This window comes from Cupressus sempervirens, chromosome 2, assembly GCF_028749045.1.
Source record: "Cupressus sempervirens isolate cs-2001-9-10 chromosome 2, ASM2874904v1, whole genome shotgun sequence".
Lineage (NCBI taxonomy): Eukaryota > Viridiplantae > Streptophyta > Pinopsida > Cupressales > Cupressaceae > Cupressus > Cupressus sempervirens.
Genome location: NC_143119.1, coordinates 12,829,675 through 12,848,778, shown reverse-complemented (window position 1 = coordinate 12,848,778; position 19,104 = coordinate 12,829,675). Strand labels below are relative to the sequence as shown.

Here is a 19,104-nt window from a genome sequence, read left to right as displayed (position 1 = left end):
CTACATGGACTTAATAACAATGATTATTCTTTCACATAAAATTATTTCTTTCCTTCCTATACAACTATGAAAATGGTACGCTCTTCCTCTTACAATGCCAAATATATGCATAGCATTGAATCTCAATTTACACATTCACATTGATATACAATAGGGTGTAAATCCTTCTCAGATTACATAGAACAACAATGGATATTTTTTGTCACATTACATTACAAAATGACATCGAAAGGATGGATTTCTTCAATTAAGTGATACATCAACACAACACTTGATTCTTCAGCCATGCCAAGGGAAAAACCCTAACATCTTCATAGATCCCATTCTCAAAAACATGCAAAGAAAACATAAAACCAAGAACCATGGAGGCTCATCTCCCATCCTAGTCTTCTAAGAAGCCAATCACCGAGCTGGGGAAAACAAGGCTCAAATAGCTTGCACAAAAACATCTTACCATGCATGTAAGAACAACATCCAACACGTTTACAATCCCTTCCAAAGTTTTACACAATGGTTCCCCATTGGAGTCATAATCATAGGGTGAAGGTGTTCTTTTCAATAAGAGGCTTGCCATATCAACCATTGTCTTCAATAAGCAACTTCCATCCCCTTTCGAGGCTTTCACAATCATCCTCGTCTTCATAATAAATTTCCAAACAGACTACCATAAACCATAGCTTTCTTGGAGCCTATACTCCATAAACTTCCTCTCTCCACCATACTTCCCTTATCACCCCCAAAGCAAGATACAAATGATCCTGGCTTACAATGGAGCCCATACTCCAAGGTTCTCAACTACATTGTCAATCCCAATTAAGCCCTTCACCTTGGACTTCTCTTCCCTTCCCAAAGGGTGAGTGAAGTCCTCACACCTGTAAACAACAATCATGTCAAAAATAAGAAAACAAGTAAAAATCAAGGAACCCAATACACTAACTAACACATCACATCATTTACAACACTACACACAATACACACTTACATTTCTACATGAACATAGATTCAGCACCACTATGCAACTTCAATAAAAACAATGTCATGGGCACCAAATTTCAATCCAAGGAAATGTCAAATTATAGTTGTTGAAGAGCTCCCTTCCTTGGCCTCCTCCTTTCAAAACCCTAATTGTCTCTAAACTTAGAGAGTGAGTGAACACCCCACTAGTTTGTCCAAGCCTGCTAAAAAGGCTCTTCCACTAACTCATTTTGGGAAAAAAAATTAAGCCACTTTCTCTTACAACTTTGTCCCTACCAATTTTTCTACCTTTGACTAAGTGAAAAGATTGGGATACCTCATAGAACAACTCATTTTTTGAATTGGTAGGAGAATGCATTGGTTAAGGGGTACCCTAGGCTAGCTAAGCACTAAAATGGTCAAATTTAGGCCCATAATATTTTATGCTAACATATGGATGGTTTATTTTCACAAAAGTGGCACCTTGGGACCACTTTTTGACCCTTAAAAATCCTTTTCACGTTTGAACTCTAATTTCCTTTGATGGTGACCCATCCTATCCTTTCTCCAATTGGGTTTACTTAATATTTGAAAGATAATTGATTTAAGGTTAAGTGCAACCAAGACTAAACCTTAGGTGACATGTTATCAACACATAAACAATCACAAGTGTCAAGTGACACATTAAAACACATTACACATCACCATGACACGTCTCTAATGTATTTACATGAACTTAAATTTATCACACCATGTAAACTTAAATTTACAAAATGAACACATCACATCGAGGCTTTGAAACTCTCAAAGATTTGTCTTGGTTATACGGTGTCCACATAAGTTTGGGCCTTGTTTCTCCTAGTTAGTTTTCCATGATTCAATTTCTTGCACACTACACTCAAACATTAGTAGCCCAATGAAAAATTATATAAAATGCATGTATATAGGTGCATGGCAATTTCATATTACATAATTCACATTAACATACTCAATTATCATAATTAACTTCTCTTTCCTACTCATTTCATATAAAGGATTTGAAATATTAAAATGTCATAATTTAAATATCTACATTAATACTTAATCACATGATCAACTTAACATCATGAACCACATCATAATCTAATTCTTAACATAATGATGAAATACCTTATGTATAACAGTTAAATCATCCAATCATAAAAGTTAGGTCCTAATACATATCATAGATGAAAATCACCAAGATCAATACTAAACTCAAGTAGATATTATGAGTCATAATCCATCAGAATCTCAAACAAATGTCAAACTATCAAGTCTCGAGTATCAAAATGAAAATAAAATATCTATGCTATGATGGGTCGGGATGAAGCCTCACATTTGTTAACATAAAATTATATTTTAAACCTATCGATTTATTGTTGCAAGCACAAAAGCATGCATTTCTAGTATAAAACCATTGCTAGAATATATTATCGTTTAACAATATTTTTATAAATTTACAAAACCTAAAGTTCAACCTCCTATAAATAATTATATAAACATAAAGTTCAAAATTTTAGACAATTTATTAATTATGAATTCTCCTACTTTCTGCAATAATTTTCTAACTATACAATCAACTAAATTACATTTATTAAAAATATATAACAAAATAACAACTTATATTCCATAAAAAAATTGGATCATCAATATTTAACATTCTTCTTTATATATTTTTATATTTATAATAGAAATGAAGATTCTATATAAATTAATAATAAACCAAAATCAAATAATTTTCTTATTTTATAGGTTACAAAATATATAGTATTTTATCCACTTTTTAAACATATTGTTAAACCTTTTTAATAAGATATATTTTAAAAAGTTAATTAATTTCATTTTTCTCATACATTATTAGATGGATATTATTTCAATAGATTTATTTTTATGAGTCTTTAATACTATTCAATTTCATTGGCTAACTTGATATTAAAATTTCTTTTACTTAAACCTTTTAATGATGGAAGAGTATAAAAAGGAGGAAAATTAGGAAGACAATATAATTATATTGTTAGTTTTTTTATTTACTTTTTCACTATTATTTTTAATATATGTGAATGAACCTACTTGGTATAATTAGTTTACATAGTGATAGGATTAAGTAAGAACTTTATTGTTCTTGGAACCATTGGCAACAAAACCATTGGTAAGAACTTTTTTGTTCCTCCTAGCAATTACTCGTTTCCATTCAATGTATCGATCGATTGTTGTGTGCCACATGTATTTGTAGTTGTTGAGTCACACTATCTTCATTAAGTGTCACCATCTTTTCAAAGCTGAAAAGTCTCTTCTTAGCATCTCTCTTTTGACTTTCCATGATATGTCACACTTATTTTGCCCAGTCTAATAGCCTATTTGCATTTTAAGCTCTGTTAGCATGTTAGCGGTGGTATATCTTTCTAAGAGTAATGTAATGTCCAATAGTTATGTGTATGTTCCAAGTTCTTTAATTCCTTAGAGACACACCAACCTGTGGTTTCATGTTTTCTGAATATTTTGATTTAAAACTCCGTTCGGTGTAAGGTTTTGTAGGCATGATGAATTCCCATCAAAACACTAAATCAGCCGCACAAGATTATCCACAAAATTATTTTTAACTACTTTTTTGAGTTTTAGTAAAAAAAATTATCATAAAGTTGTAGGTGAAGATGCCTTTGTTATTCCAATCCATTTGATCTATTGGGCAACATATCAATGCATTTTCTCTACCAAAGTAACAATTTACATGGGAGTTATCTATTAGTTTTTCATGTAATTTTAAAAACAGTTTTTGTTTTTAATTAAATTAAGCTATATTTATCACATTATTAGCGTTTTAAGCTTTGTTAGCATGTTAGTGGTGATATATCTTTCTAAGAGTAATGTAATGTCCAATGCCTATGTGTATGTTCTAAATAAAGATGTCTAAAAATAGAATAGATTAAGATAACTAAAAATAAAGTGTAAATGAGCATTAATCAAGGTTCTATGACACCTTGATAAATATAACAAGAACCTAGGATGTGATATTTTAATACCCCATATCTTTGGAGGCATATTTCATCGTACTAGAAAGAGACTAAAATGATGAGATTATAGTTGGAGATGTCAGTGTTGTCATTATGAGAATAAGAGCATGAGTGCAAATACATGTTAGTAACTATTACTTTTGATTTTTTTCCTGTGGCTTTGTTTTGGAAGTATTACTGGAGATAATATTTATTGTATTGATATTGAAATATTTTGTTCAGAGAACTACTACTAGTAAATAAGGAAAAGGAAAAAATAGTGTGCCCTATGATTGACGATCTAGGGACACCATACAAACAATTTCTTAAATGATGGGGGGTATCAGTCTTACTTTGAGTTAAACAATTCCCAAATAGATCCCTCTTTTGAGAGTAGGGCAATGATGAAAAGAAAATTACATTTTTGACAGGTTGCATGTCCTCATTCAGATTCTTAGAGCAGTGATGAAAAGAAAATAACTTCTTTGATAGGTTGCATGTCCTTGTTCAGAATCTGTCACAAGATACATGCATTGACCCCTTAAGACTAACATCTTAGCTAAAGTATTTATGGTTGCGAGTGCCATGAGAAAAGTTTGTGGGCCTGTTTTCCACTTCCGACCCAAAATAAGCAAGTATGAATAAAACCTGTTTATCTTACAATAGTTTTTGGAAGATAAGAATTCAGTGAAATGTGAATGAAAAATGCAACATTGCTTGTGGTGTGTAAGAATTGTACATAGAAGGTATCACTATTATTTAAAAATTTTCATGTATATCTGCATTTGTTTCATCATGTGGTCACAATGGTATACTTCCAGTCAGAGATGGCCAATTTTTTGAATGGTATGCATAAATATTAGTACAAAGAAATGGACTGTATTTAACTACCCAAACATTGTTTCTATACTGTAATTACAAAAAGTTTGCAATTGTAATGATGGCGACACATTATATTTGTGATATCAGGTATCCAGGACAACATCAGTCACCCAAGTTGATTTTGATGCCATCAAAGTTTTGGATTGTGGCATTAATGTTGATATCAACTATTTTGGTGTTGAGAACCTCAGGATTAAAGCCTAGACAACAATTTAAACACACAAAAAAATCAGCTTGATCTCAATTTAGCAACATTTTCTCTTAAATTCAAAGTTCTGTATTTTGCTAATGAAAATCAAGTTTGTGTCTATAGTAATGTATGAGTATGAATTCTTCTACGAGGCAAAATATTTTTTAAAGAATGATAATTGATTTGCACTTGTTGATCTCCACTGTACAGGTGACTTGGTCAAGCATAATGTACTCACTAGATTCTCAACAAGAGGGACATAACAACACATCACTGGAGTACCAACAGAGAATAAATGTCACTGTGGTATGTTCAACTTCAACTATTTTCCCTCACTCCCACTATTCACCTAAAGCAAATAAAATACTAATTATTATTTTCAAATTTATAATGTTAACGCCAATAATAGCTACTCTTCACTATTTCATGTTCCAATTTTTTGTTTATTGTATTTGAACAAATCTATTTAATGAATTAAAAATTGTTCTTATAGCTCTGTATTTGTGGATATGTGTATTTTGGAGTGATTTCATCTTACCATTACCATATCCATATGAATCACACTGTAACTAACGAGGTTGGCATACATCCTTGTATGATAATTTTTATAGGATGATATGTCAAAGGAAATGACCTCTACATCTACCGCCCAAGGAGTGAGTACACATAATGTAAGTTATAGTTCATCCTTGTTTCAAAATTGTGCTTATAGCTCTATATTTAGGCCTCTGTGTATATAGCTCTATTTTTGAGATTTTTTTTTATCCTGTAAAAACACACTACTTGACCTCTTGTGAACTAATTAGTCGACTGAAATATTAACATGTGAATCCATAGAAACACATTAGTTACCATTGCCATTATTCTTAAAACAACTTAAATATGACTTCCTATGCACGATCCATAATTTGAATTTGATGTTGTGTATCGTAAAACTATATGCTTAATTTTTTATGCTCATCATATGGAAATTCCAACTCTAATTCTGTAGCATTAGTTATATGAACAACTAAATATAAACATCCCCACAGTTGGACACTCAAAGCTATTCATTCATTATCTCGCCATATCAACAAATCAATCACAAAAACCTTATGCCCACTATCATATACTTATCACTAGTTTCATGCAATCACAAGATTTCAAATCTAGATATATTACTTCTCTTTGGCACATAGCAATCCCAATTGTTTGTAGGCTAAAAGCCTAAAACCATAAACTAAGGATTTTGGCTTCCCAACCATCAAAATATGACTAGTAACACCCTCTTTATTAGGGATGTTTCTGGGATGCTCTAGAAGTATGAATAAATTATTGGAGTTTGTTGTCTTTCGAATGTTAGGGGATGCCATTCTAACTCCAAGATGGATTTTTGCATGGAACACTGATCTCAATAAATTTGTCCATATTAATGTTGCATTATACTTGGAAGGTATTTACTTTGACTGATATGATACTAGAAATAAAAATATTTTCTCCCCATACTAATCCAGACCTAACCAATAAGATTTACACAACTAAATAAAGATTAATCTAGATTAAATATTGAGTATATCTGAGGGTATTGTTTTCTGAAATTAAGCTCTAAAAGCATAAATATATGAAAACAAATGTTGCAAGAACTAGATTTATATAATTAATGCAACATGAAGGTACCAACATCTATGGGATCAGAAAAAAATCAACTTAGTTCATAGTTTACCTTGGGTTGAGTTTGTTGATTTAGATCAGACGTGACCTTGAGGACATGCCCTTCACATGTGAAACTTATCTGGCAATCAACAAAGCTCTACCTTATGGTTTGCCTCTACTTTCTCTGCCTCTTCTGATATCTGGTACTTGCCATATTAAAGAATGCCAAATACTTATGGATGATTGCCATTAATGTTGACTCTTGGAAAAATTGAAAATACCATCAAAGACTGTTAGCAAGGGCCCTATAACACTGTATGGAGATTTAGTATAGTTATAAAGGCAAAAGGCATAAGATTATAGGCCACCTGTCTATCTAAAGCAATAGCCACAACATTAGTATTGTTCACCAAATTGCATATGCCTAAACAAGTTTACAAAACTCCTTAAATCTATATGAACATTAGGGCATTTGAGCATAACAAACCCTCATGATGCTCTGCTTTGAAAATCAGTGCACTTAATACATATGCCCCACCACCATTTTATAAATAGTCCTCAAACTACTATTGTTGTTTTCCAACCTTACTCAACCCAAAACAAACAACTAACAGTTATAGTGGAAGGACACACCTTTTTGATTGATAGCAATGCCTAGGAAAATACAATTATATATTATTATGTATTATTAGTTCCTAAACTATAGCATTCAATGCACTTTTGCTTTTTAATTTGTTTGTCCAATTAGAACACTTTATTATTCAATTACTTTTTGAGCTATAAATTTCTCATATTTATTGTATTTAAAATAATTCAACATAATATATTTATTCAAAATTTGAGTGGTTGTTTTGTGCTTACACTAGGGAGTGCAACTTTTTTCTTTGTTTGTTTGTCCAATTAGAACAATTTATTATTCAATTGCTTTTTGCAACTATAAAGTTTTATTATTATTATTATAGGTAATCGGCCAAAGTTTAGATTATTTATCATTCATTTTTATTATTATTGCTGAATTAATTATTATTATGTGTTGAGTAGATTTAAACCAAGACCTCCTCAATGAGAGGCTCCCAATTTACCAATGTGTTTTAGGCTCTTGCCTATTTTGCAACTATAAAGTTTTCATCTATATTAAATTTGAAATAATTTATAAAATGTATTGATTGGTTGTTGTTTTGTAGAGTTTTGATTATTTATATAAAAATGTAACAAATTATTTTAGAGACTTTGTACATTTTATATTATTTTCTAGGTACTAGACTTGTTCGAATAAAAATATTCACTTGTGATCTTGCTCAATATAGAAAAAATAAAATAAAATAAAAGAAAACTCTCGTTTTCCTCCCTGTCCCTTTAATTTCTTATATAAGATTTCCTGAGTCTGATTGTAGGGTTATTGAATTTTACGCTCCGGATCCCAGAAACAGAGCACTCTTGTTTTGACGAAGGGCATGGGCACTATGGAGAAGCTTACAAGCGGAGAAACTGTTTTTGAAATATCATCTGGATATGGGCATTACGAAATTCGTGACAAGAGCTGGGCCATACAGGCCTTCGTGCCATTGGAAGAAGAGCTCAGGAATTATTGTACCACAATACAGATTCCCCACCATCTTTTCCGAGTGGAGGCAGCTCTTGTTGCGAAAAGAGCTCTGATGGGTGTTCGGAAAACTTTAAGAGATGTGCGACTTTATCATTATCTCTCTGCAAAACCCTTGGATGAGGCCGTCGAGGTTATGTCAATATTTTCATCTGCTTTAGAAGGGTGCACGCTGAGATCCTTGAGTCTTGGAGTAGGGAAATTGGGAGAGAAGGAAGGGTTTTGAAGCTTTTGCACCACCCTTGAAATCTCAGAAAACGCTGGAACATTTGGAATTCGTTCGGAGCCACATTTCCGGAGAAGCTGCTAGAGCCATTTGTGAGCTGCTTCCATCTTTTGAAACGATTAAGAGTTTGCTTTTCTTGGGGAATAAGACAGGCGATGATGCAGCACGGGCCATTTCAGAGCTTGTTAAGAAATGCATTGCTCTAGAGGATTTCGGTTTCACAGACACCCGCATAGGCATCGATGGTGCTATGGCTTTAGTGGAAGCTTTCGGGAGAGCCAGCAGGTTGAAAATGCTCTGTTTAGAAGCCAGCACGTTTGGGAAAGCAGGCGGGGTTGCTCTGAGCAAAGTCATCTCTGGGCATCTAGCTCTCACTGAAGTTTTTTTAGGCTATATGGATCTTCATAATAAAGGGGTGATTGCTATCGCCCGAAGCCTCAAGGATACAGCTCCATCTTTAAGCGTTTTCATCGTGTCAGGCAATCATATCACTTCAAAAGCAGCTCCAGCGCTAGCAGAATGCCTCGCTGTAAAGAATATGCTGACCGAGTTTTGTGCAAGGAACAATAAACTCAAGGATGTTGGGTCAATTGCAATATGCAAAGCCATTTCGGAAGGTCATGAGCAGCTCAAAGAACTTGATTTGATCTCAAATAAAATGACTAAGATTGGGGCTAAGACTGCTGCGGAAGCTGTTGCAAACAAGCCTGATTTCATTCGGCTTTGTATTTTTGACAATTCCATTACTAAAAAAGGAATGGAGGCCGTCAAAGATGTGCTGAGAAAAGGTACCAAGGGCGACCATTCAGATATCAGGATTTAGACAACATGGATTTAATCGACGAGGATTCAGATATCATCATGGATGTGTTGTGTGAGGATGGAGAAAGGAGTCTCACGGACAGTGACACCGACTCAGAGAGTCTCGTTGACAGTGACACCGACGCAGAGAGTCTCGCTGACAGTGACATCGACTCAGATGAACTATCGGATGAAGGTCCTTATTACATGCACATACACTAGGACCATTTTGGACAATCTTAATCCCATGATGGGGTTGTTTAGTTTTAGAAACCGCAGGTAATTCCTCCATAGCTTTCCAGAGTTACACGTTCAACTTTAATCTGAATATGACTAGTTTTCTCTTATTTAGATTGTTTCACTCATGTTAGTAAAGATATATTTTATTTTGCTATCTTCTGTAATGATGATGGGTTTCTGAAAAAACAATCAAGAAGATTAATTTGGTTTCTGTGGTCTATCAAACTGTCAAGAGTTCTATGTGATTGTGACATATATGTTAATTTTAGAGAATTCAATGGTTTTTAAATTTAGTTTATGAGAGATCAGAAGTAACATTTTAAGGCATTTTAATGGTTATAGCTTTTAGAACTTCTTTGTCTTTAAAAGACAGTTTTTATGTAATAAAATGAGAGGCTCATTCACAAGCTTCTTCAGAATCAATTTTTATAAATTTAGTTTTGATGCAAACAGCAATCACCTCTCTGCCCAGCAACCTCAAATCTTAAAAATTAAACAAACAGAGTCTGATCATTCTTAGATTGCAACAAGAAACAAAATTTAATTCATAACAATCTGCAGATAGACCATTTACATTCATAGCCTCTCAGGTCTTTCTTGCTACATAACATTTTATTATATTACTATACAAAATCTTCTCAAAATTCTCTCTCTAAAAATGCAATTTTCCATGTCTTCACCTCCGTGCACAACCTCACACCAATTTTTTCACACTTATGTGTCCTCTTGCCTCGATTGGGGTGCTTCCCTTCTCCAAGCACAACCACACTGATATCTTCCCCTTCTATGTGCTGCCCCTTTTAAATATCTATGCAGCCCCACGCCTTCACTTGTCCCCTCATAAATGCTCCGTACTTCTCTCATGTGTGGCAACCTTTATTGTGATGTTCCCTTCGGAACTTTTACCTGGTTTACCCTAAAACTCCTATGTAGGGTTTGGACTACACTTGGAAATTCAATTCACTTAAGTCTCTGTAATGGCCGCTTGTGCAATCTCTTAGGGTTTTGAGTTTTTGACTAGTTTCAATTGCAGAGACTCTTTCTAACTATATCTTAATAGGATTATCTTTCTAACTATATCTTAATAGGATTATACTCCATGCTTTAGTTTTAGTTTGTCATAAATGTCTGTCTGACACATTTTTTGCAAATGTATATGAGGAATATCTTTATTTTATGAATTTGCATTGAAAACGATAAATCATTGTAAATATCTGCTATCCTGATGCTAATCTGCAATGGTTATATTGTTGAACAATAATTTTTATGTGAATCTCCAGTTGATGATAGAGAACTCCCTATATGGTGGTGATGGTCCTTAATCAACAAGTATCATTTATATAAACATACATTCTAACTGCCTTCTGCAATACGATCCATGATATCATAGATATTGATGTGCATCCATTACTGAGACCTGCAAACAACTTAAGAGTCACTATCAAATGTATTTTAACTATGATGCCTATTATATCAATTTGAAAATTTATGTTAAATGCCAGACTTTGACTTAGTTGAGGACTGGATATGAACCTGATCTATAAGCTGTAATGTTGCCTCTAATGTCTGTGATGATCCAATTTCTTGTCTCAAGGAAGGCTTGACAGCCAATCTGGAAATCTTATCACTTTCTGTAATTAGGACTTTTTGACCATGCATTGGACGTATGGGAGGGTATACCTCAATTGGGTTGCTATTCCTAGTATGATTTTTATGATAGTGAATTCTTATGGATATGTTTCTGTTTTATATTGCTGAATGTATGCATTTGAGTCTTATGTGGCTGTTGCTCCATCTTGATCGATACAAATATGGGTATGAAGTAAAATAAGAAATGTTCGATGGTCATGATCGGAATGACATTGATCCCCTCAAATAGATTATGAATTGAATGGTTGCATCTTTCTTGGGAATGGATACATCATTGTCTGTTGCAAATAAAAGAGTAGTAATTGAGAGGGGAGGGGTAAATCAGTTACTCCAAAAATAATTCCAAATCTCTTAGATGTCAATACGAACTTCTCATTTAGCAAAAACCTTGCTTTTCTTGGTTAGAACTAGATATGCACTGTAACTCGGTTAACAAAGCAAATATAATATATTAATATGATTTAACCTTTAGTAACTTAGTTGCAGAAATATAAAGCATTAAGCAAATAACATGAACACATGAGACACCAAGATTTTTGGGAAAACTGCCAATGCAACTAGTTACAACTTTTCACTCTTATGAGGTGAGCCCTATTAAGAACCAACCCTGTTAAAGGTTACAAAACACACGGTTAAGTGTGACCCTGACAAAAGATTTGAATCACCCTATTAGGAGTGGCCTTGTTAGAGGTCTTTAGACACTTCAATCTAGAAATGCCACCTTGTTAGAGAATTTACAAAATGACTGTGACGCCAACTCTATTAAGAGATTTCTTCACTGCTACAATTGTTAGAGAGTAATAATGATTGACCTAATTGATGAAGCAATTGACTTTGCAGATTCAGATCACTGTTTTGGTTTATCCTCTTGATCCTCCTTGATCAGAATATTTGTGCAGCTCCTTGGATGTTCTGTCTTTAATCAGATATCCTTCTTATTTCGCATTTTTTTCGTTCTTCTTATTCCACATCTTTAATCCACAGCTTGACATTTCATATATATGAAACCCAATGTCAAGTCGGCTTGAATGCCCTTTCAAACAAATATTTAACATCCACTAGGTTGGCTTTTATTAATCATTAAATTAACAAGAGTAATCTACTGTCAGTCGTATAACAATGAAAATGAGTCACTCGGTTAACACTAAATTCCTTTGGTAACCGACTTGACTCGGTTAATACTAGCATCCTTCATTGCCCGACCTAACTCGGTTTACACTGGTTGTCTTTGATGGCCAATTGAACTTGGTTCCTCCTGAATTCAGGTCAGCTGATACTGGAGTCTTCTATAGTGCCTGATTGAGCTCATTTAACACTAATTGTGCTCGGTTAGAGTGTGACATTTGTGTAACATCAATGACAATATACAATTGAATAATTGATTTCAACAATTTTCGTCTCCTAATCATACCTTCCATATGATAACTTGTTATCTATATAATTATTAATCGATGTTTGTATATTACTGATTATAATCACTGTGCTAACCATACATTGAAAAATTAATTGAATGGCTGGTTAGTTCGCTGATTACATTCATCTCTTTGGCAGCAGAAATAGATATCTACTGGGTTGACTGGATACTTAGTCTTCCATTAATGAATTTTAGTGAATATAATTGTAGCCGAAATTGTATTGCTGAAGGAATTTAGTTCTGAAGTTATGTATTTATTTGCTATTTGACTATATCTCTTGTTTCAATAGAACAATGTGATGGAGCCCAAATTTGGGCAAATTAGAGCTTCCATTCAAGTGTTTTCTCCCATTATTTTCCTAAAATTTGCCTAAGGTTATGCAACGTAGTGATACACTTATTCAACTATATCACAATTTTATTCGGAACTTGAAACAAAGATATTGATCCTACTGGCCTCCATTTGTGAAGTAATGTTGAAGATATACTAGTCTGCTGGATATGAGGCATTCAAAAAGATGAAGATTTATTGTCATTAAATGAAAATAAGAAGTGAATCATTACCATTAATATTAAAGTTAAGATATGAATTTTGAAGAACCAGTGAGACATAAGTTCAGCATGGAATAACATTGACATGGAATAAACAATACAATTTGAAGAAGTATGCAAGCAACAGAGAGGATCATAATCACAAGGCCTCATAAATAATCAGCATTGGGAATGTTAAGTAATTGCAGAATGAAACATGGAGATATAGATGGTTATCATGGCTCAGATTGAACTCCCAATCGTTCCTGTGCTTCATCAGCTTTGAAAGTAGTGGGAATTTATCTTTTCCAAAAACAAGCTCTGAGTTGCGGTAATACTGATTGGCCTTTGGAGTCCGCTTTCTCTTGTTTGCTATATCACCTGTAGCTAGATTATGTTCAGCAAGAGCTAAACCCAACTGTAGACACGACCTTAGATTTTGTAGACAAATAACGCACATCACTCGACATACACAGATACAAAGAGAGTTTGGAATAATAAAAATCATTGCAAAACTAGAATGGTTGGCAGCATACAGATCACAGCTGTTTGGAATTTTTGTCATCCATTATTATTGCCCATGTGCCTCCTTTGGAGGCTGGCGTTAAACTTTTGGATGGACTGATCAGAGTTTGAGCCTTCGAGTCTCTGTGATCAGTACCCAGGTCCAAATGATACATCCGCCAAAGACAGTGTTCTAATGGAGGTGAAAGTATCTTGAATCTTTATATGTCCACTTTATATATGCCACTTGATATGTTTTTGGAAGAACCTGACAAATGACTATGAGAAGAAGGATTTCCCTTTTAATGGAGACAGATCATTAAAAAATGATGACCAGTTCGAAAATCGACTCCCAAAATAGCAACAATAATTGTGATTGTGAAGTGCCGTAAATATGCAGAAAATGGGATTTTTTGGGATATCTAATAACGTTTTGTGTTCCTTGGAGGTTTGGAGAAGCCCATACAAAGGAAACCCAAGATTGATTGATGAAGTCAAGCAGTGAAACACTGAACGCTGACCTATCTTGCCATCAAACCGATTATGAAGGAACAAATCGAATTCTATCCACTCCATCTTCATCAGCAAGACATCGTATTTGTGGGGAGAGATTCAGTTCATTGTTCTTTCCCGATGAAAAATATACAAAGGCTCAATAATGAAAAAGTTCCACTTTCTAAATTATTTCTAAAAACTATGATCTCCCCTTAGAATTCACGGCAATCCTAAGCCGTTGGAAATTAGAGTTCCTGATTATATCAAACAATTATGTACAAGATAATTAGTTTTTTGTTTTGAAGAGTTACGATGGCTGGAAAGCCACCGTATAACATTTTATTCATTTATAAATATGAGATGTAAAACTAAGAGGGGACAACTCATATATACTTTCCAAAATTTTGCATACTTCATATGCACTTTCGATATAGTATTCTTTCAACTGGCGAAGATGGAATGTTGAACTAAGCTCATGGGTGTTGGATTATTGAATTATTTTTTTTGTGTTTCTAGAATCAAACTTCATTGGATGGATCATTTGTAATGAGTGTCTCCAGTGCAATCTTACTTCCGGCATGATCAGTAAGAAATATTTATTTTATTATATTTGCATGAAACTTTAGAGTTGAAATATTATGTTTCGTCCTTCATAATTATTTTTAAAATTCTATAAATAATTTATATGATAGATAAGTGGACAGGATCAATTATAACATTTTAATATTAGAATAGAGTAAAAACTGATTACATCAGGTTCATCATGAACTGCTCAGCATAAGCTATCAAAATATCATACTTTTAAGACTACCATATCACTACTAAACATGACTTACAAGGTAGTCAGCCCATTTGTTTCACTTTAATACACATCAAAACAGTATGAGAATTAAAGTGAATATACAAAAAGATTTACATATTGCTGACATATTTCTGCTGATCAAAAGCTGTACATATTGCTGATTATCAAACTTAAACATGCTATTGGTTTTTATTTGGGCCCCATCCATTATTAGAATCCAGAGCTTGTAGAAAAGCCGCATCAAACAATTCATCATTCCATCCTGCTAGAACAAATTCATTTGCCAACTAAACCTTTTCACCAGAAGAATCATGTGAAGCAGATTGCTGGGTGTTAGTGGAAATGTGCAGATTCTCTTTCATTCTTTCAATTTGTTTTATGTCATTCAGGTTCATCATGTCCTTGAATTGATCAAGGTATTTGAAGGCGTTGACCTCGTCTTTATGAATAAGTAACATACCATCCCTGACCAGTGTCATAAATTGAACCATAGAGATTTCCAAAGAGAGTGAAACCTGAGACATAATGGAAAAATGTGTGAGTTTACGAGTAAACTCAGTAAGTACTCTATCCTTCTGCTGAAAAACCTCTTCATTTCTCGCTTTCCAAAGGGACCATAAAATTTCACATGTAAGAATAGACCAAAAAGAATTAAGCTTAGAGTCAAAAGATTCAACATATCTAGCTAAAATTTCACTCTAGGATAGACCTAGCTTTGAGCTTCATACGATAGGATTGCCCAAAAAGATTGACCATATCATAACAACAAAATCACATTCAAAGAAAACATGTTCAAAAGACTCAACTGCATCAAAAAATTTACAACAGCCAGAGGTAAGACCTAAAGGCTCCAAATTAGATCCTAAAGCAAGTTTTTTGAGCAACAAAAGCCATTTATAAACAAATTGTTTTGGGTTCCACTTTTGATGACTGCCACAAGTATTGAAAAAAGAAAGACCATTCATAAAAGGGAGAACACAAGCCCCACCCTTGGATCACTCTTTGAAATTTTTTAGGATCAAACACAAGCATAGTGTATAATTGCTTTACTATGACTTCTTTAAGCACTATTCCATCTTTCCACAACAAGTGTGTGAAAAAATTGTCTGAGTCAATGGTCTTGGAGAAGTTACATGTACCAAGTCCCTTGCAAATTAATGTATATGTTTTTTTCTGAGTTTGTGGGATACCATATCTGGCTCTAGGTTCATCTGTAATGTCCTCGATTTTGGCCAGTCTATGCGGTTGATAAAGTTAGCTCATTATGGCGACCCTCGTGAGCTGACAGGGCATTTTGGGGGTCTTAGTTATGGATTTACTATTTTTAGTAGTTGCTATTTTTGGTAGTGCAGTGGGTGACAGTGCAGTTGGTCGTCACCTACGATTAATCAGGTTATAATTGCATGAGCTCTGATTTATTTATTATTCATTGAGTTGCATTATTATAATAATGAATTTAAGAGATATTTCCAAAAAAGCAAGTTGGAAAGTTTCTAGTGTTGAGTTATTTTTGGAAACTTCCACATTTTTTAAAGTGGAGTTTTATGGAAACTTTTGCCAACGAAAGCTTATAAATGAGAGCTCATTTCATTGGGAAAGACACGCTTGATTATATATTTGTTTATTGTGCCTTTGTGGCTTTCTCTTGAGTTTTGAAGTTTGTGCCCTTGCTGTTGTATAAGGGTTTCCGAGCTCTGAAGATTGTTTGAAGTCACTGTCGATGTATAGTGATTTCAATATATTCAGGCTATTCATTTATTCTCCCTTACTGTAATAGTTTGTGGCTAGGGGTTATTGTGTGGCAGAGAAGTATTATTGGCTCAATTGTAGAGAAAATTAAAGGAGTTCTTCATACTGAGTGACAGCAATTGTGAATTCAAAGTGCTTGAGGGACTGTTGTTTTGCTTTCATTGGAGGTGTTGAATATTCAAACTGCATTTCCAATCAATACCAGGCTAGGTGGATATACCTGTGACACCTGAGATCTCAATCTCTGAAAATGCAAGGGAATAGGCAGCGTTTGACATTTCTAAGGGTCACAGATTAAATGTTGGTTGCTATAGCATCAAATTGGGGCATTTGGATAGCAGATCAATCAGTTTGAGATAGGATGGTTGTGTGCAAGCTAGTCTGACACTAGATTGGACTGAGGTTTCAAGATTGGCTGCGTGGGAGGTCAGACCAAGTCGTGAGAGGTAGTTGGACTCATATATAATAGACGACAACTATTGGGAGTTGTGTTGAAGCCGAATTCATTATGACTAAAGGGAATTATGTATTCCTATGGTTTGCAAATGGTGGAGGCAGCTGCAAATGGTCATTAGAGGGGGCGACTGCATCATTATATTCATTAGAGGTTCCAATTACTATTTAGAGTTGTATTCAGATTATTGGCAGTTGTTCATCATCTCAAAATTAATAAACTGACAAAACTAGTTATTTGTTCCATTAGTGAGTAAAATTCTGGAACTTCAGTGAGCTATAATATTAGATGAATTTCCTTTCGAGTGAGTTGCATGTTATTTTAGAACTATATATTTGTCACAAATCTCAAAGTTTGGATTATTCTGAAATCTTATAAATGATATAATTGTTTGGGAAAAGTTCAATTACATTATGTTTTTTCAGAGTAGGACTCTTGACATTGTATACAAGTTTTACTTGCCAACCGTTTAACAAAATGCCCAACACCCGGGTAGTGTGAAGAATGGGGTTTAATTTTTGCTATAAGAAAGGGCTTTTACAGTGGTATTAGAGCGGTTTCCTCCCATCCCGTGGGATAGAGAAATATTTTTTTATTTCAAATCTATTGTTGTTTGCAGAGTGACCAACATTTTAGCTTTTTTCAGCTGTGGATAGATATTGGAGGCCTATTAGTTCCGAGAGCTAGTGGAGTAGTGAGGAAGATAGTAGGAAATTAAATACCTTGAGGGAGAGTATGGAGAAACTTAAGCTTCATCAGCAGAGGTTGGCAAATAGTGTGTCAAATCCAGAGACAACTGAGAGAGCTGCGAGGTACATGGTTTTTGCCTTTAGAAGGTCGGCAAGAAGGAGGCTTGAGTTATCTCCAAAAAGTGTCCATGATGCAGATGTACCTATATTTAGTATGACACCTGCTATTCCTATCCACACTATTGATGATGAACTTATTTCACAGGGACATGTTGTGTTAGCGGCAGTGGAGGATAGTGGCACTAAGATTCAACAGGTTGAGGCTCCTAGAGCTATTGTTGTAGTTAGTGTAGAGACAATTGATGTTTTTGTTACTACTAATACTTCACACTCTCTGGAGGAGGGGATTATTATTGGATATTTGTATGTGAGCTATCATAGTGTTGCTCCAGTTCACGAGGCAATTGCTTCCTCATATGGGCTGATCCATGTATGGAATCACCCAGCTATGATGTTGGTGATTTGGATGCTACAGCGGAGTCAGTAGATGTGGGTTCATGCTCTAGCATTATTGATTCACAACCTGGCGTAGAGTCATGTGTGCAGTCAGGTGATGACAGTTGAGGCTCTGTCAAGTGGTGGGGATGTAGATAGTATAGACACCTTTGATGATTTTTTTGATGATGCTATGAGATGTATTGGGTATGACACCCCTTGTCAGATATTGGATGATGACTCTGAGGAGTTTTTGGATGGGTATGAGGATCTTACTATTGAGGTGGAAGTTGAGACATGCGAGGAGATTGATACTGCGAGGGCTTCCATTTCTTCGGATGAGGAGTTTGTTGAGGTACATAGTAGTTGTATCTCAAATATAGAGTTGTGCGAGGACGATAGCACACGTATGAGTGATCTTGTGGTGGGCAGTTCAGATTCAGTTTCCTATCATAGTGCAGTTAGTGAAACAAAGAGCTTGCATAAGAGTTAGGGGTTATATAGGTATCATATGATTTGTCAGCTGAAGGTGAGTGATAGTGACATTTCTTCAGCTCTTGAGCATTATAATGCTATTCATCAGATGCTAGCTACCTTTGGTTGGGGTGCTCCTGTGTCAGATGAGCACCGTGATTGTAGTCTTTCCCTAGTAGAGGTTCATGCACTTCGAGAGGCTGTTAGGATCTTGAAGCATAGTTACTCTCAGTTAGTTGCTAACCAAGATTACCTTTTGGAGTGGGGTAGCAGTTATCATGAGACATTGTTAGAGAAAGAGGAGGAGG

General features: G+C 34.5%; 1 pseudogene across 1 annotated transcript in view; it reads left to right on the top strand.

Moving 5' to 3' along the window:
* Positions 1 to 8,035: 8,035 nt before the first annotated feature.
* LOC149570839 (RAN GTPase-activating protein 2-like) overlaps positions 8,036 to 19,104 on the top strand; it is a 40,062-nt pseudogene continuing 28,993 nt past the window's right edge. Inside the window, exon 1 of the transcript XR_016359723.1 lies at positions 8,036 to 9,578. The product of XR_016359723.1 is annotated as an RAN GTPase-activating protein 2-like (transcript). The remainder of the gene's footprint in view (positions 9,579 to 19,104) is intronic.